Raw genomic sequence first — 11,124 nt, forward strand, 5'->3', positions numbered from 1 at the left:
CTTAGACGACTGCAAGTGCTTAGTGAGTTAACAATTGTAATTGAAGTAGATAAATCTTTCTAATTAATTCATGTTTTATTTGCCTTTATTTTAGCGTAAGCCCAACCTAAAATACCAAAATATTTATGGAATATAAATCTGATATTGCTTATTGCTATACAGATCCATTTATTGCTTGTTTTTGCTAAATACATGGGATGTAGACCTTGAATTTTTTTTTTTTTATAATTAATCGCAGTTGCAGTATTGAATGGGAGGTGGAGGAGCAATTAAAATTTTCAGAATCGTTTAGCCCTAGTGCAAAGTCATGGGGTATTTTGACAAAAGAATGTCACAAATGTTATTAGGACATAAATTGTAAAATAAATAAAAAACTAGAATATTATAGACCAGCATTCTACTGTTACTGTGTCAAGTCATGGGTGTTGTTTCACTGCCTGGCCACAGAGGGCGCTGTTGGCTAAGATTTGACGAGTTGGAAGGGGGTTAAAAGAAGAGAAAGGCATCTCTCTCCTGCCTCTTTTCTTGGAGTGCACAGTCAGATCACTAATTAACCAAGATGAGTGGAGAACTAAAAAACACTATGTTCTTTACACACGCACGCACACACCCACCCACCCCCACACACACGCACCCACAAATGACAGCATTCCCTCTTCAGTGGCGCTGCAGTATGAATCTGCATGTGTAAGCTCAAAAGTCACTTCGCCCCCAACAGCAATGTAATTAGCCTAAAAGCATTCTCATCAGGCTTGCGACAACACACACAGAGCCTATATCAGACTTTCGCTCCTTCAAGGCGACTGTGTGAATCATGCCATGGCTGCGTTGCCTTGCTGCGCGTCTGTTTGCGCGAGTCATTTATATGCTAATGAACGTGGAAGGCCATGTCGAGTAGCGAGTAGCGAGAGGGCTTGTGTCAGAGTAGAAGAAGAGAAGGAGGAAGAGACGTCACAGATAAGAGACGAGAACCTTAAAGACATGCATGGGCTTTCTTTCCTGCAAAAAAGTCATCACAACACTATGTTTATCCCGCTCGACCTCCTCCTGCACCTTTTCTTTGCAATGATTGTGATGAAATATTGTTATTGTCTGGATGCTGTCTGACTGAAGGTATTAGGGCACCAAACGGACCCCCCCCCCCGTACCTGACTAAAATGCCAAAGTGGCTTGAGTGACAGGCCCGCACTCCACTCGGCCCCACGTGCGTCTACCTGTCTGCTGCCTCATCAGACATCAGACGGATCAGAGCCAGCGGGATGACTGGCAGCAGACATGTTTCATTTGCACCTAACCTTTATTTGTTTCCTATACGATGGACTTTACTATTTTAAAATAGAAATGGACTATTTTTTTGCATGTACTGTCAGATAGGCCAAGTCAAGAGAGATTGGCATTAATAGGCTCGGTTAAGCTATATGCCAGGATATGGATAATTCCGAAACTCCAGGTTCTTATGATATTTCCGCAATGCAATAGAAATGCTTCCTTTACACGGCGAAAACAAATGGCATATTGTATTGCTTTTGCCTATGACTAGCATACAAACCAGGCAGATTGTTATACTAGTCAAATGACATTCCATCACATTTTGAAATCAAAATAATCCTCAAAAATTTAATTAAATTGTCCAGACGTAAGGTGCTTCTAAATACGTTTAAATATCATGTAAAACGTAATATATTTTAGTAGTTTAATTAAGAAAACTTCAACTAACATACAATATATTAAATTGCAAATTCAATCAGTCCATTGGACACTATGAAATCTGCCTAGCAACAACTGACCACCATGCAAAAAAGATGCTACAGTTAATCTGCTAACCTAATTTTTTAGATTTATTTTAAATAAAATTTTATAGTAAACCACAAAGCCATTTCCTGGTACAGTAAATCCTCCAACAGGTTCCAGTTTTGCAATTCCATTTGTGCAGATTCAATTTTTGTTGTAAATAACTCTATTTTGGTGTTAACTCTGGTTTATATTGTGCATTATTTAACTGCCAGCCACTAGATGGCGGCAGAGTTATTAAATGTAAGACGGTGCAAACGTGAAAGAAGAAGAACAAAACAGTATTTCGGCACATGAATGTCACCCTCTGTAATCCTGCTTTTTAGAACTACAGAAAGCGATGGCTATAGGTTCATTTTATAATGCGCATCTTTAGGCATGATTATTGATATATATTGCGAGATGGTAAGTTATTTTTGTTCATTTGGGAACAAAAAGATGTATTTACTGTGAACACACAGTGCACTGTTGGTACAATATGTTTTCGTGTCATCCATTGCTCTTCTCCTCTCAGTATGATATTTTTATATAGATTATATATAGATTTAGATATTTTAGTTTTATTTCTATATCATGGGTTTCACTTACTGTGTGAGTGTGTTGGAATGCAACCGCTGCGATGGAGTCGGGTTTGTATATAGCTTACTTTACTACCTAAGAACTTTCAACATGAGTGGAAACAGGAATTTGGGTTTTCGTACAGGAGACAATGTCATCGAAAGGATCATACTGACCTGCAAAAACGGCTGTCATTAAACATTGCTGTAATATCCATGCCTCGCAATATATGTACAATCTGCTTTTCACCTAAAGCATATGATAATAAACACCGTTCGTCTGTGTTCAGTACATGTTGCGGTGTATATAATCAGCTGCATGTCCTTGGTGTTGACATGTTTGTATGCCGCAGAAAAGTCTGCATACTAAAAGCCCATCTGGAATTTGATCGGCCTGGACCACCACACACTGGTCAAGAGTCTGCGCTAGAGTGCAATAATAAAATCAGTTGTCCCATGTTGTTTACTTTCCCTAGCATATTTTTACGTTAATGTTTGAGATCGATGGACTTCCTTTGTCCTTTTTCAGACCTCTGCATAGACAAAGGAGAGCTTCTCTTGCTGGACATAATTTACTAGAGCTTTAGCGGCTAGTGAAATAAACGGAGCCAGAAACAGTCAAGCCCGCGAAATACGACCATGCCGTAAACAATGACAAACAATCGTAAGTTGCGCAAGTCGTAAATGGACGACTGTCTGCACCAGTAGAGGTTGCAACTAGTGTCCGTCGTTTAGAGACGATAAAAGCAAGAACTGACTTCGAGCTTGTAAACCCCTTTCATTTCACACTGCCCTTATGGGAAATTGCTACATCAGAGCCGTAACAGTAGACGGTATTTTGTGCAGTGACATTTTCGTGATTGTAGTGTGCGTTCACGTGGCAGCTGTCATTTGAACCAAATAGTGTCAAGCAGGCCTTTAAAAAAAAAGTGCTATTTCCATACTTTCCTTTTGTTGTTGTTTTTCAGAATATTCCGGCTCTTTTTCAAACCGTTTCTATTACATCTCTCCAACGACCGAACTTGTGGTGTCTGAGGTCAACAGAGGGCCATATAAGATGTGTAGACTATGTACAGTATTGATGCAAGGGGCTCTGACCTCACTGCAAGCCACTCCAAAGCTTAACAGTGAAAAATTGGCAGCGACAATAATAACTTAGCCAGGGGGTACAATAGACTGTGGGCTCTCAGGTGGATGCTGAGGTAGACCGTTTCAAAATGGGATATCAATGGCAGCGGCGCGGCGGCCAGAAGGGCAGTCGTGACCTCAGAGCCTCGGCATGATTCAAAGTGTTTTCTGGCCATAACTCTTGCGGTTAAAAAAAAAAAAACAGCCAAGGTGTCGGTGCTCACTTTTGGCCCATGATTGCTTTGAGTAATGGCTGCTGAGATTTGGAAACATAGTGCGGCAAAGAAGCTCTGGCCATCTGTCATACAGAAGTGTTCGAACAGTACAACCAAAACTGAGCGTGAAAACACACACGGCCTTTTAAAACAGGATTTTTTTGGGGGTACTGTTCTGTATAAACTGGCATCTCATAGATGAGGAGGATTAAGTCACAACGCCTTCGGAAGTAGTTTCAGAGCTGTAACAGGAGTGGTATAGTAATCAAGTAATCTGTAAAGTAACTAGGTTACTTTGTCAAGGTAACTGCGGTAACACTTGCCATCATAAATCTGGCCGTAGAGGAAGTTGTTCAAAACTCGGTTAACTTTAACCGGCTGTTAACTTGCTGTTTAAGTTAACACACCTAAGGCCCGCCCGCCGCTAACTTTTTAACAGTGTGGTTAACTAATGGTGCCTTCGTGATGTTTGTATTCTGATGAAGAGTTGCGCACACGCTATTGCTTAGCAGGAATACAATGCCAAGACTCACGCGGGGTCAAAAGAGAAAGAATAAAAATGTGTGTTTTTAAGACGAGTTCTAAAAATAGACAGAGAGGGTCTTGCCCAACATTTGTGGTGATTCCAAAGAGAGGTTACACGTGATGTTTCTTGTTTGCTTTCACGTCAATAATCAAACAGACAACAACACTGTGAATAGCGGCTAATTATTTAATTTAATTTAATATAATAAGAACAATTATTATTTTTTAAATTAATTTTGATTTAAAACAGTAATTACAAATCTTGGATGTAAAATAAATACATACATAAATAAATCAAATAGAAGTATGTAAATACACAAACAAGACAAATAATTCAAAACTATTACACAAAAAATACAAATCAGTCAAAAAAAAAACTTGACAAAAATATGAGAAACAAAGTCATTCAAAAACATGCAATATTATATGCTACAAAAATATTGGCAAAAATACAAAAATATTACACAAAATATTCACTGAAAATACACACAGTATAATTTTTTTTATAGTTAATAATTAAAAAAAATGTTTCACAAAAACTCATAAATCGATTGAATAACGTTTTCTTCATCAGCAGAAAAGTTCCTGCTTTTTTTTTTTTTGGCATAGTATCCATTTCTTTCGCCGACCCGTAAATAAACAAAAACAGGAATTGTGGGATATATCGGTGCTAACCAGTGACCTAAACGGCACTGTTAACTTTGACTGTGCCGTTAATTAACAGCGTGACTAACCATGTTTTGAACAACGCATATTTAACGGTCGCTTAGTTAGTTAATGGCGGGTTAGGAATTTAACCGTCAGTTAGGAATTAAACAGTGGTTAAAATAACTGAGAATTGAACAACCGGGCCCAGAAGTCTTAATACCTGACACTCACTCATTCCACCCTTTTGTGTTTGAAAGCAATCGTCGCTGTCTGACGTTGTCACGCATCACGTTTGTATGCTTTCGTGCCGTGGCGCAATTTCACCTGGACTGAAGTGTGAAGGTTGTTGGATCACAGCGGCGATAGAAGTTTGCAACAATGCGCCAGGAAGACAAAATGTGCGAGATGGGCAAGTGACATTTTGATTTGCACTTTGGGAAAGAACAACAGCTGGTTCCTTCTCCACGCACATTTTTGAAGTGAACACTCATACCCAGTTGCACCTCTAACCGCACCAGCTTTCAGTTTGCTCCCTGATTGGCTATCGTTCTGTTTCACGTCGCAATCACTGAACAACCAACTTTTTACGAGTCCACAAAATGAAATATCAGTTGCACTCAAAATGCACTCGCTGCTTTCAAAGAACAAAAACCTGAATAAATATTTGCTGCAATTCAATGTGACTTTGCTGTTGCCTTACAGAGACAAAATCAGAAATGCGCGACTTCACCTTGGGAAGTGTTGCGCTCATTTCATTTTGGCAACAAAGTCTGTTGCCTTTTCTTTGTTCTTAGGTCTGCCGTCCTCGAAAGGGAAAACCAAACCCCAGGGTAAGAAACACTGGCTTAGAGTCGAGGACATTTTAGAGCAGGTGTACTCAAAGGTCAATCTTTTGACTTGGGTGAGGCCACATGAAATAATAATAATAATAATAACATTCAAACCAAGATGTCCTTTTCATTCAAAACGACAAAAAACAACAAAAGTCATTTCCATTTCGCACTATGTACATCCAACTCGCCCTGCCTACTCATTCTAGTACAATTTTTGAACATTTAGGCAGTGGGCTGCCTAAAACAGCACCCCCTGGCTAACTCTGGCTAGCTAGGAAAGATGCACAATAACACAATATGAGATAGAACAAGAGCAATGGATAATACAAAAATAATTGTGTATCAGTGTAAACCCTCAATGCGTTTACTAAACAATCAAATTTTTCAAACTATATACGTCAATAATTATGGCCAAAGATGTAGATTATAAAACTAGGCTGTGATGAAATACTTCCTATTTCATTCTTCTTCTTCATTCAATTATACGCTGTATACACTATAGTGTGCTGCCAGCTTGTGGTCGACAGTGGAATTACACCAACTCTAAACAAGCGTTAGACCAAAATAGAGTAAAAAAAAAAAAAGAAGTAAAACAAATAGACTTATTAACTGTACAAAAAAATGTGAAATACCACATTACTGCATTCTTTATGAAGCTTCTCCTTCTTACGTCTTAAGGACTGTGAAACAATATAAAGTGAAATTTAGTTTTGTGCTACTATAGTGCCATATTTCGCCCACAGAATGTTTAACTGAAATTGCGAATTGTACGCCCACAGTGGCATCTCTGCGAATCCCTCATTCCAGGAAATAGCCAGCTCCCAATAATGTGACATTACAACCAGGACTAAATCACGTGGGATTTGTGTGACAGTCATTGTGTGTGTGTTTGATTAGTTCTTATGTTGTGTCGGACATTTATATCCTGGGATAAACTCTGTGTGTGTGTGTGTGTGTGTGTGTGTGTCACTCCATTCCCGCGTCCACCTGTGTGTGTTTGTTTTGCCTCTATCTGAAATGGCATCTTTGTTGTTTTACCATCTATTACTCACTCTTTATGTGTGTGTGAGGAAAACTACCATTTGGGAAAACCAATTACCGCAGGTAAATAACATAACCCGGCGCTTTTAGGTTTAGACAAACAATGAATTTGTAAAAAGGGAAAAGCAATGGGATACAAACACACACTTGTACGTCCACCTTGCTTTATGCTTAATACAAAGGCCGTCACATCATCTCTCAGAACTTCTTCATAAAGAAGTATTATTATGATTATGAGCTTACCATAGTGCAGATTTACACTTTGTAAAAGTGAGATTTCTAGGGAAAATTAGGAAGGGGGAAGGCAAAGTAGAAGCCCTAATTAAAAGAATGCAGTATTCATGGTGCGAGAGGAGGATGGCGGCGGCGGCGGCGGCGGCGGCGGCGGTGGGGAGATGAAGAAGTGTCAGCATTAGCGTCGGGATGAAGGAGAGGGTGGGGGGTGTTATCGTGTTTTCCCAGCAACTTTCCCATTTCAAATCTTCATTAGTCGCTCGCTCACTCCTCCATCACAACATTCTTGATTCTTTTCAACTCTTTCATCCGATCGTTCCAGAGGGCATCCATCTTTTTCTCGATTTTTTTCGTCAAGCCTCTTTCTGCTCGCTCTCGTAATGCGTAGGCTATATATTTTTCCCCGGCTACATTCATTTCAACAATATGAGGTGTGACAAGAAAGAAACGAGACTGCGGCGGCCGGGCTCATGACTCAACGCCAATTGCGTGTGTCTTGTGTAATATAGTAATATGCTTTGCGAATAATGGAATACATGCGCCGGCGTTATGTATTTTGAATACAAAAAAATAAGTTATGGTTACAGAATAAAATAGGTAATCAGATTACAGATACATTTATCACAAATACTTTTCGTGGTTGATGTCACATATCATAGTCATCGTATCTGGGATGGGTATTCCCTCTCGGATCATAACGGACATTTTAGGACAGTGGACTTACTCGTTCCCGCGGTTCGGCACCCGTGGATTCACATAATTGATTTTTTCCCCCAATATTTTAAAATATGGTGGCCAAGTGGCCCCTTGATTAATCACTTACAAAAATGAGGGAATTATTTATTTATTTTTATTATTATTATTTTTTAAAACATTTTTTTAACAAACCCCCCAAAAAATATTTAGGACGTGGTGATAAACTGCGGGTAAATGTGGGGAAAAAAATCCTGGAAATAACATTTTAAAAACAAACAATTAAGACAATGAGCTTGTGTAAGTCGTTCTTAAATCAGTTTGGACCGACATCAATAAACTCCTGGTTGACTTTTTCTCAGACGGGCTCAAAAATGGGAAGGGAGACGCTACTATGATGATTGGCAAGCGCCGGAACGAAATGAAATCAAAGGAACAGGAATCATGCACTCTAAAAACAATTGGGTCAAAAATAACCCAATTATGGGTACAAAAATAGGGATGCACGATAACGCTATTTTCAACCGACACAGATAAACCAATCATTTAAAAAAATGCAGATGTCGATAAATTAACTTGAATACAAATATACTTTTGAGTCCTACTATAACGCTAACATGGACAAATACATGTAAACATTGTGTAAAGCAGCATGAAGCTAAATTTTATTGATATGTCTGCATCAAAGAAAATTAGTAACTCATTCCGAGTTTGCCAAAACAAAACAGCCATGTTTAAAAAAAATGCAAACTTTTCTTTATTATCTGGTTCATCTGTAGGATGTCAAAGTGGTTGATAATTGCAGATAATTATCGTCAACCGATATTATCGTGCATCCCTAGTAAAAAAAAATGGACCGATCCTCTACTTGGGTCAATTTGACCCAACTTTGAGTCAAGAAATGGGTCTTTTTTTTCATTTTGTATAAAACAACCCAAAAAATTGGGTCAAATTGGTCCATAATTGGGTTACTTTTGACCCAACTGTTTTTAGAGCGTGGTGCTCTTTCCTCAGGTTCTGTTGTGTTGTTATATAAATACAAAGCAATTAAGCAACAACAAACCCTTTTTTTGTTTGCTGTTATTTGAACTTGAACTATGGAAGACTGCCCATCCCTTGCCATTGATTAATCCAATTTTATTTTTATTTTGAAAGATAATCCCTGTTTTTCTTTTCAAAAGAACTCATGGTTTATCCCCGCTTACTCAAAAAATGTTTAGGATAAAAATAAAAATAAAATCCCAATGTGTTTATAATCGGTACACGTTTTGGCCATCCTGGCAAATAGCGGGCTCCAGCATATCGGCGATCTCAGCCACGAGTTGAGCAAACAGTCAATTTGCCTCTTAAGAACACTTTGGTCTCGATCACATGACCAACAAGCTGTCACTCCACCGCAAGGCTGTTGATTTCATCTCCAAATACCCTGTCTGCCTTTAATCGTTTGACACACATGCCTGGTGCGGAGATCTTAATCTGACTAATCCTGGATTACAAGGCCACTATCACAAATTGTGTATTATTTGAATGAATAGCACGTGTGTGTGCGTACTTACGATAAGAGCAATTATATTTTTGAAACCGAACCGACGGTGCCTTCTGGCTCCACTAGGAGTGTCTGGTGTTGGTTTCCTGAGTCTGTCAATAAAGTTGAAAGTCATAAATGCATGCTGGGAAACCTCAACGTCCACAGGATTATGCTCTACTTTTTTTTCTGTTATTTGCGCGTGAAAATTTTTACCATGTAATAACAGCGTAACTGCATTCTTCCGGGTGTAATGGCGTGATACAAACACACACGTGCACACATGACCTCTTTCACCCGTCTGCTCCGCTAAGGCCGGGACTTTCCTGCATGAGTGAACGCACACAACGCACACGTCTGAGCAAACACCAGCAAAGAGCAACACGGCCCCCTCCCTTGACCCACATGTCCACAGCGAGCTACACATTATGCATATTAATGCACACACAATTTAGAAGACTTGTTTAGTGCATTGCGACAGAAATACTTCATTTCTGTAATGCCCTTGCATGTAGGAAAGGGGAGTCGCAGTAATTTCATGTTATGTCACGTTTTACGTTAGTTTTCCAGGTTCATACTGTGCCTCTCTTTAAAGGGGCACAGTGCTTAACAAGGTTGTCAGAACACCAGTAGGTAGAAACTCCAGAAGCCAAATGTATCATATTAAAGACAAGACATTTTGAGCCCTCTATTTCACGAGTATCATATTTTCCCTCCCATTAAAACCCTCACGTGTATGATCTGTTTATTGTTATATTTTTGACAGTTATAAATGTGCAATTTTAGAGCATTGTGACCGGATGTATCAAATATGACACAAATCAAAAGTCATATGTGGAAGTTGATTTTCAAACTTTTTGTTTGTTTGTTTGTTCAAAAGGACCAATAAATACTCTAATTAGAAATAATCTGAATTTTCTCTTTAACCCTAATCCTATTTCATGGTTCAGGCTTTATAGGTTTAAACCAGATGATATTTTTCATAAAGTGGTGACTATTCTTCTGACCATTAAATTGCCATTTTTTTAGGCCTCAGCATGGATTTTTTTAAATTTTATTTTATTATTATTATTATTATTTTTTTGTGTTTTTTTTAATTGAGTTAGTTTCAATTAGTTTGTAAAGCAAGTTTGTTAGTTTATTTTGTTATTTTCTCAAAAATGCTTTGTTTTAGTTAAGATTTTATTTATTATTTTTTTTTTTTTAAATATATGGCCTGTGGATGAAAAAATGTAATTAAACATTGTGTATGCAAGTAAAGTAAACTACACTTCTCAAAATACTGTGTGACCGGCCTTCTTCTGTACGGATGTACAACAATACTGAAATAATGTAAATACATTTAAAATGACCCCCTGAAAAATTGTGGTTGATATTAATCAGAGGTGGGTGTGTCAATGAATTTTGGGCGTCCATCATTCGGCAATCATCAACAATTAGGGAACCCTCCTCTCATTTTATAAACATATAAGATGTAGTTTGAGTTTTTATTTTATTTCATTAACAGATTTTTTTTCATTTACTATAACAACCTTGCTAAACACTAATCAATTTTGTCAAAGATGATGAAATAGTACCGTATATATTTCAGGAGCCCCAATCATGACTTCTGGGTGCGAGTTTGGCGCCCTAGCGCCCTCTATTGACGAGCCACCACTGCTTGTAAGTTGGGTCCACTCGCATCTCAAGGGTGTATATTTAAATCTCTAACAAATTAATCGGAGGGACTTTATCATAATACACCGCACTCAGTGTACGTGCTGTACTATCTGTGATTTTGTGTGTGAAGGAAAAAAAAGTGAATTTCTTTATCGTCTGTGTTTTCTAGTGGAGTCCAATAAATGAAAGGCTTGTGTGATTTTATAAAGTATAAAGACAAGAACCCCCGCTGCTAGTTTGAAGCTGAGAAAGAAACTAAGAAAAATATGACTTGA

This window comes from Leptonotus elevatus, chromosome 8, assembly GCF_054856555.1.
Source record: "Leptonotus elevatus isolate MCC_2025b chromosome 8, RoL_Lele_1.0, whole genome shotgun sequence".
In the NCBI taxonomy this organism is placed as follows: Eukaryota; Metazoa; Chordata; class Actinopteri; order Syngnathiformes; family Syngnathidae; genus Leptonotus; species Leptonotus elevatus.